The sequence below is a fragment of the Entelurus aequoreus genome, linkage group LG04, assembly GCF_033978785.1.
Source record: "Entelurus aequoreus isolate RoL-2023_Sb linkage group LG04, RoL_Eaeq_v1.1, whole genome shotgun sequence".
NCBI classification, from domain to species: domain Eukaryota; kingdom Metazoa; phylum Chordata; class Actinopteri; order Syngnathiformes; family Syngnathidae; genus Entelurus; species Entelurus aequoreus.
In genome coordinates, this window is record NC_084734.1 from 40,154,838 (window position 1) to 40,163,842 (window position 9,005).

Consider the following 9,005-nt stretch of genomic DNA (forward strand, 5'->3'; position numbering starts at 1 on the left):
CCGTGTTATGGAGGTGACAGGTTGACCCTGGAACAGATCATTTCCTCTGATAATTGTTTGGAAACACAAACCAATTGTAGAGCATCCACTGTGTTTACTTTTACTAATCCTGAAAAAGTTAAATTGTGTCAACAGTTTAATAGTTTTAATACTATTTATGATGAGGGCAGTTTGACCTTAGAACTGATTATTTATTTGCCCAGTAAAAAAAAAAAAGCTTGATTGTGACTTTGTTGTGTGTGTGCGTGCGTGCATGTGTGTTTTCTTGCAATCTTTTCCTTTTTATAGCTTCAGTGATTGATATTTAGTGATTTTGCTGTACCTGTATAGTGTACCGTATTTTCCAGACCACAGGGCGCACCGGATTATAAGGCGCACTGCCGATGAATGGTCTATTTTCGATCTTTTTTCATATATTAGGCGCACCGGATTATAGGGCGCATTAAAGGAGTCATATTATTATTATTTTTCTAAATGTAAAATACTTCCTTGTGGTGTACATAACATGTAATGGTGGTTCTTTGGTCAAAATGTTGCATAGATTATGTTTTATAGATCATCTTCAAGTCGCTTTCTGACTGGCTTCCGGATGCGCCGTTTTGTGGGCGGTCTTATTTACGTGGCTCACCTTCGCCAGCGTTTTCTCCCCATCATCTTTGTTGCAGCGGTGTAGCGTGCGAGGAGTGGAAGAGCTGTCAAAAGATGGAGCTAACTGTTTTAAAGACATTCAGACTTTACTTCAATCAATAACGGAGCAGCATCTCCTCATCCGGAAACGACGACGCCAGAAATGCGTCCCTTGAAAAACCGTCCAACCGGAACTCTCTAATAACTAAAGTTCCTTGGGTGTTTACTGACAGATATAAGTAAGAACTTTACACTACTTTATATTAGAAATGGCAACAGTGGAGGATGAATGTCCCATTACAAAAAGATAGAGAAAAAGAAGAAGCTTATCGACTACGGCGTTGACACGGACTACAAAGGCGGATGCACACAATTTTTCAGGACTTATGCAAATTCCAAATACAGATCAGCAGGTACCAGAAGGTAAGAAAAGTTGCTTGTGCATAATATTGCAAAACAAAACGCCAGATAATGTCTTACCTTATACACACACCATAATAAATGGGTTATACTTGTATAGCGCCTTTCTACCTTCAAGGTACTCAAAGCGCTTTGACACTATTTCCACATTCACCCATTCACACACTGATGGCGGGAGCTGCCATGCAAGGCCCTAACCACGACCCATCAGGAGCAAGGGTGAAATGTCTTGCTCAAGACGTGACGAGGTTGGTAGAAGGTGGGGGATTGAACCAGGAACCCTCAGGTTGCTAGCATGGCCACTCTCCCAACTACGCCACGCTGTCCCCATAATAATACTCGTATGTTGAAGCACAGTACAATCCATCAAGCGGTGCAGCTTCATAGCTTACCAAAGTCGTACTAAAACATTTTGATGGATTTTTGAGCGCCGTGTATAATGTTCTATAATTTCAATGGAATATATAAAATGTTGGTGTTGTTTACTTTAGTCATATTGCAGTATACACATATCTCTTGGGTGTGACTGCCATCATATTGCTGTCTACACATATATCTCTTGTGTTTGACTGCCATCTGCTGGTCACACTTATCAGTTCACCATGTACCAAATAAAATAGCTTTGAAGTTGGTAAGCAAAACCAGAATTATTCTGTACATTAGGCGCACCAGGTTATAAGGCGCACTGTCGAGTTTTGAGAAGAAAAAAAAATATTTCAAGTGCGCCTTATAGTCCGGAAAATATGGTAGTAGTGCTTAACACGTCACGTATTATTCCACGTAGGATGCTGACCGACAAATTGATGTTGATGCATCCTTGACTGACAGGTCCGTTGGTGTCTCAGCACCAACATGTCCGGGCTGCCAGCCAAGTGGAAGCAAATTTGCATATTTTGAATAAGGCCTGCATCTTTCACACCATAAATCCAAACTGCACTCTTCTGGATTGTACTAGGTTAAAGCATATATTGTAAAGCGAGACTCGTCTGGAGATGTCATTGCTCTTTCCAGTCACGCTAATGACATCTGTAACTGTATTTCAAACAACACCTTTAAAGCAACATAAATGAAAAGAAAACCTGATAAAATAATAAAATAATACCTCATTTACTGCATTTCCTCTAACACAGGGGTCGGCAACCCGCGGCTCCGGAGCCGCATGCGGCTCCTTGACCACTCTGATGCGACTCAGCTACATACATGCCGACCCCCCCAATTTTCCCATGAGACTTATGGATCTCAGTGTCTCTCATAGATTATTCCCAGGGAAAAAATAACCCTATTTACACTCCAATTACTAAATAAAGGACGTGCCCTAATTGCACTGCAGTAATTGTCCTCTATAGCATTTACATACAGCTCCAGTCCAGCCACATGTTGCATGTTGTTATTACTTGCACACACAGGAGACAGCAAAGCATACTTACTCAGCAGCCACACAGCTTACACTGACGGTAGCCGTATCAAACAACTTTAACATTGTTACGTTACAAATATGCGCCACACTGTAAACCCACACCAAAAAAGAATGAAAAACACATTTCTGGAGAACATCCCACCGTAACACAACATAAACACAACACAACCATTACCCAGAATCCCATGTAGCCCTAACTCTTCCGGTCTACATTATACACCCCCGCTACCACCAAATCCCCCCACACATCAACCCCCCCCCCCCCCCCCCCTCTCCGTGCGTTGGTTGAGCGGAAGCGTTAGGGCTGCATGGGATTCTGGGTATTGGTACCGTCAGTGTAAGATGTGTGGCTGCTGAGTTAGTACGCCTTGCTGTCACTTACGTAAACAAGCTGAAACTGCATTCTACGTGTGGTCGAGCAGGTACACTGTTAGGGCAGACTGTAGAGGGCGCCAAAAGCAGTGTCATCACGCTCTGATATTCGGGAGTCTCCCGGGAAAAATGAGAGGGCTGGCAAGTAAGACGCTATCAAGTGCCATTCATTCAAAACTCGCGGGCTGCACTAACATCAAATTTCCACATTAAAGTGCGTGCCGGTGCGTGTGTCAGAGACCCCTGGTTAACATAGCACAAAGCATTTAAGCTATGTATGTGGTGTTTTTCATTTTAAAATTTTTTTTGTGGCTCCATTACTTTCTTTAATTTGTGAAACTTGCCAAAATGGCTCTTTGAGTGGTAAAGGTTGCCGACCCCTGCTCTAACAGGACGACCTGTTGTACAGTATGTTACTGTAGGTGGAAAATATCAGAATCAGAATAGTTTTTATTGCCATTATTTGAGAACGGGTTCACAAACTAGGAATTTTTCTTGGTGCAATCGTGCAACATAAAACACATATAACACAGATTTGGTAATAAAAAGAGATGTAACTGAGCTATCAGATCTTGTTATTGTTCATGTACCTGATGGCCGAGGGGAAAAAACTGTTTAGGTGGCGGGAGGTGTGGGTCTGGATGGACCGTAGTCTCCTGCCTGAGGGAAGTGGGGAGAATAGTTTGTGTTCAGGGTGAGAAGAGTCAGCTGTGATCCGACCCACAGGCCTCCTGGTCCTGGAGGAGAACAGGTCCTGGAGGGATGGGAGCTTGCAGCCAATCACCTTCTCAGCAGCACGTACGATGCGCTGCAGTCGATGCTTATCCTGGACTGTGGCGCCGGGGAACCACACGGTGATGGAGGAGGTGAGGATGGACTCGATGATGGCTGAGTAAAACTGCACCAGCATCTCGGTCAGCACCTTAAGTTTCCTCAGCTACCGCAGGAAGTACATCCTCTGCTGGGCCTTCTTGATGAGGGAGCTGATGGTCGGCTCCCACTTGAGGTCCTGGGTGATGGTGGTGCCCAAGAAACGGAAGGAGTCCACAATGGAGACGGGAGTGGGTAAGTCAATCAGGGTGAGGGGGGATGGTGGGGCTGTGACTTTCCTGAAGTCCATGATCATCTCCACTGTTTTCTGGGCGTTCAGCTCCAGGTTGTTGAGGCTGCACCAAGACGCCAGCTGGTCTACCTCTCTCCTGTAGGCGGTCTCATCGCCATCCGAGATGAGCCCGATGAGGGTAGTGTCATCCGCAAACTTGAGCAGCTTTACGGACTGGTAACTGGAGGTGCAGCAGTTTGTATACAGAGAGAAGAGCCAGGGGGGAAGTACACAGCCCTGAGGAGTACCATTGTTCGTGGTTCGACTGTCCGAGACAATCTTCCCCAGCCGCACGTGCTGTCTTCGGTCTGTCAGGAAGTCATTGATCCAACTGCAGAGGGAGTCGGGCACGCTGAGCTGGTAGAGCTTGTCTCGTAGCAGTCCAGGGAGGATGGTGTTGAAAGCAGAGCTGAAGTCCACAAACAGGATCCTAGCGTAGGTTCCTGGGGAGTCCAGATGCTCCAGGATGAAGTGGAGGGCCAGGTTCACTGCATCATCCACAGACCTGTTGGCTCTGTAGGCGAACTGCAGTGGGTCCAGGAGGGGGGCGGTGATGTTGTTGAAGTGGGGCAGGACCAAGCGCTCAAAGGACTTCATGACCACAGACGTCAGCGCAACAGGCCTGTAGTCATTAAGTCCTGTGATCCGTGCTTTCTTGGGGACAGGGACAATGGTGGAGGTCTTAAAGCAGGACAGCACACGTCATAGCTCCAGAGAGGTGTTGAAAATGTCAGTGAAGACAGGAGCCAGCTGATCCGCGCAGTGTCTGAGAGTGGAGGGGGAGACACCATCCGGCCCAGGGGCCTTCCGCGTATTCAGCTTCAAGAACTGCCGGCGTACATCCTCCTCTTGGATGGATAGGGCCTTTAAAGTCCTGTGATGTTCTTGGAGTCCTTTAAATCCTTTAATGAAGTGCTGGCGTTAGTGGGGAGGGTGATGGTGGGGGGAGCAGAGCTTTGATGAGCTGAAGGCCGTTCATGACGACAGTAATGTATGTTGAGGCCGGTCATTCAGGGCCTGGGGGGCTTTGGGCTTATAGTTCGTAAGGGCCCTTAGCCCTCTCCAAACGGCCGCAGAATCATTGGAGCGGAACTGTTCCTGTAGACGTTTAGAGTAAACAGATTTAGCTTTCTCCACTTCCCTGTTGAAGTGGTACTTCGCTTCTCTGTACAGGCACGTGCACACATAGGGCCCTATGGGTGCCTGAGCCCCTGCCCTTTTTTGCCTCGTCTTAAAAAGTGCCCTCTGCCTGTGTGTGTGTGTTTTGTTTTTGTTTTTTCTTTAAACAACATTAATAAATTCCTGTCAGGGATGTAAAAAAAACAGCGGTACAAAAACTCCACGTTTTCTAGTAATACCGGGTTGTTTGAGCCTGTCGCTTCCGCCAGAGAGAGCAAGTGCCCCTGGCTGCAGCCCGCAGATCGAGGAGGTGCTAAATGTTTAACCCATGGGTTCACCCCCGCGGGCTCCATCTGGTGGCGGAGATCCAGCAGATTCTCAAACGTCATTATATATAAAGCTCCGGGAGTCGCAAACGGCAACAATCACTTTCTCCTCCATGCTGCAGTTCACCCCGGACTGCACTACACTGCACTGAGTTTGACGGTTGAATGCTGATTGGTTGTTACTTGCATGAACATTTTAATGATCGACTTGTTTGTCTATCCATACATTAGTTTATAATGTACAATATCGAAGTTGGTCTTTATTCGTTTCGAAACCGGGTTGCTTTCGCGGTTCAAGGGAGTAACCCCTGACTGCAGCCTGCAGATCGAGGAGGGGCTTAAATTTTCCCTAAATGTGGACTGGTCTAAACTTTTAAACGTTTAGCCCTTCCTCGATCTGCGGGCTGCAGCCAGGGGTTACTCAGAGAGAGAGAGAGAGAGAGCGGGCGAGTGAGTGAGTAAGTGAGAGGAGAGAGAGCCAAGTTACTGCGCCCCTGAGACGTGACAGTGGAGCAACTTGAACCTGTGAGTTATGGTCTAGTCGCCGTCCACTTATTCAGCATCTAATATGGGTAATATTTCAGAAAAACGCTGTATTATTCTATTATTCAATGTGTCAGCTTCTGTTTTTGCCGGACATCGGAGCACGGCGCATCAATTGAGCACGGCACATCAAGTCCGCACAGAGCAGAGCGGATCGTGCGGGACAGGAAGTAATGTACAAAATACAAAATAAAACACTGGGTTAATTTTCAAAATAAAATGCACTGTGTTTACGGCGGATCACATTTCTCTCACAGTAGAGTTTTAGATATAAGGTTATTGTGACTTTGCTATTACTGTGTGGGTTAACAAAATAATAATGATAATAATAACAATAATAAGAAGAAGAACAATGATAATGATAATAATAATAATAATAATCATTATTATTATTATTATTATTATTATTATTAATAATAATAATAATTTCAGCATTCTGGGGATATAAGATGTAGGTTATCTGTTAGGAATATTGCCATCTGCATTTAAACTTGATTCATGTTGATTATGCCTGCAGCACAATGCCAAAAAAAGAAAGGATACAGCCCTCTACTGGCCCCTGGTCCATATTTTTGGCCCTGTATTGCGTTTCAGTTGTTTAGTCTGAGCATTAAGTGAGATAGACCATAAGTTACAACTTGATGGTGTTTTCATCAAGTTAAGGGAAGAAGGACAGATTTTCACATTGAAGTTTTTTCCATTTGGGTATTTATTTTTGTATTTTTTTTCAAAGTTCATGTTGCACTGTTCAATGTTCAATATTAAAGTGCTTATCTTTAACAATAAATAGCCTAATAATAAACCAGTGTTTTGTTGCTTTTCATGTCTTCCAAGCCTATGATAATGTGAATTAACTCATGACCATAATTTGTTGACACAAAAGAAATGGCAATCACTTTTACCTACAAAGGACACACAGCTAAGTAGTTAGCTTCCTATTAGCAAATTTAATTTTACATTAATTTCCATATTGTGTAAAGGACAAAAAAAAACCTTCCTGCCCTTTTCTGACTTTGAGCCCCTGCCCCTCTATAATCATGTGCACTTCCCTGTCTCTGTAGGTACTCCGGTCCCCGCTTCTCCACGCAGTCCCCTTCTTCTTGCGCAGCTGTCGGAGCTTGGGTGTGAACCAGGGCTTGTCGTTGTTATAACAAGCCCTGGTGCACGTTGGAATGATGCGCGCCTCATTGAACTGAATGTATGAGGTCACAGTGTCCGTATACTCGTCCAGATTGTCCGTGGCCGCTCCAATTGCCTCCCAGTCTGTCGTCTCCAAACATGCACGCAGCTCCTCCACAGCCTCTGCGGTGAAACACTTAATGGTCCTCATAACAGGTTTAGCCAGTTTCAGTCTCTGTCTGTATGAAGGGATTAAGTGCACCACTATGTGATCTGATAGTCCGAGAGCAGCGCGCGGGACTGCATGATATGCCTTGTTTATTGTAGTGTAACAGTGATCCAAAGTGTTCTCCTCTCTGGTCGGGCATTTAATAAACTGCCTATACTTGGGTAATTCCTGGCTCAAATTTCCCTTCTTAAAGTCACCAAGTATGATAACAAGAGAGTCCGGAAAAGACCGTTACACATGTAAGATCTGGCCTGCAAGCGTGCGCTGAGCGGCACGCACGTCCGCGCCGGGTGGTATGTAGGCAGCCACCAGTATGAATGAAACAATCTCACGCGGTGAATAAAAGGGCTTACAGAGAATGAAAAGATATTCCAGAGCAGGAGAGAAGTGTTGGGATATCACCGTCACGTCTGTACACCAGTTGCTGTTGATGAAGAAGCAGACTCCACCGCCTCTTTTTTTGCCGGAGAATCCCGCGTCTCGGTCCGCGCGGAGAAGAGCACAAGGACAAGGGCGCCCGCTCGCTTTCCTCTTCGGTGCGGTTTCCCTCTTGATCAAAGAATGGACCAAATCCGCAGCTGACGCTAAGATGACCGGTAACAAGTCCGTAGGGGTGATGGATCTGATGTTCAGGGGTTAGTATTACATAATGTCTTACTATAGTGTATGCAGCGTATACTGTAGTTCAGGAACGTGCACATGATTATAGAGGGGCAGGGGCTCAAAGTCAGAAAAGGGCAGGACATTTTTTTTTGGTCCTTTACACAATATGGAAATTAATGTAAAATTAAATTTGCTAATAGGAAGCTAACTACTTAGATGTGTGTCCTTTGTAGGTAAAAGTGATTATAAGAAAACAATGTCAACCTCCCAAAGTTGGGTTATGGATATTTAATTATGCCCCCCACCCCCAACCCCCCGCCGCCGTCATCCAATAGAGCCAAACAAGTATTCTGATCAAGGAACCAAATAACGATATTGTTTAAACATTTTGGATGTCTTGCACACCTATACCCTGATCACAAATTCATAGTTTACGCACCTTATTTTAACCACCTCCAGTAACTTTAAGTCATGTTTTTTTTTCAAATGTAATCTCCTTAATACCTATCACATATTTTGTATTGTGTAAGCATACTTGGCTTTGGATGCTACATACCATAAACATAAACGTATCTGTCTTGTAATCTTGTTTGATTACAGGTGCTGTGAGTAAAAATGTGTTGACAAGGTCAGCCACGGACGCTGAGGTCACCAAACACGCTATCAGGTGGTTCAACTTGGCGGGGGATCGGGCAACGAGGAGACGAGTCCCGCTTCCACCTCCTCAGGAGGAATAGAGATGTATATGTATAAATAAACAACCTTTTATTGGACTTCTTGTCATTCACCAGTTATTCATTTTCTGATATGTTAGCTGTGCATGGAGCAGCGTTTCCTTGAAGTTGTAGCCTAATAGATTAAATATGTATATTTACTTTTTAAATATATATTATATATATTTACTTTATAGAGTGAATTGACCATTTTCTGTTTCTGCCTATTGACAATATTGTTAGTTTAAAAATACAAGGCAATGCATATGTAAGCCTATATTGCTGTAGTAGGGCTCAGTGAATTTTTTAGTTTCCTATTTTATCCTACAGCAAGAACAGAAGGGATTTTGAAAATAAGATAAAGGGGTCCAAAACGGCCAAATGAGCCAGGGTTTTTATGAGTCCGTTGCTGGTC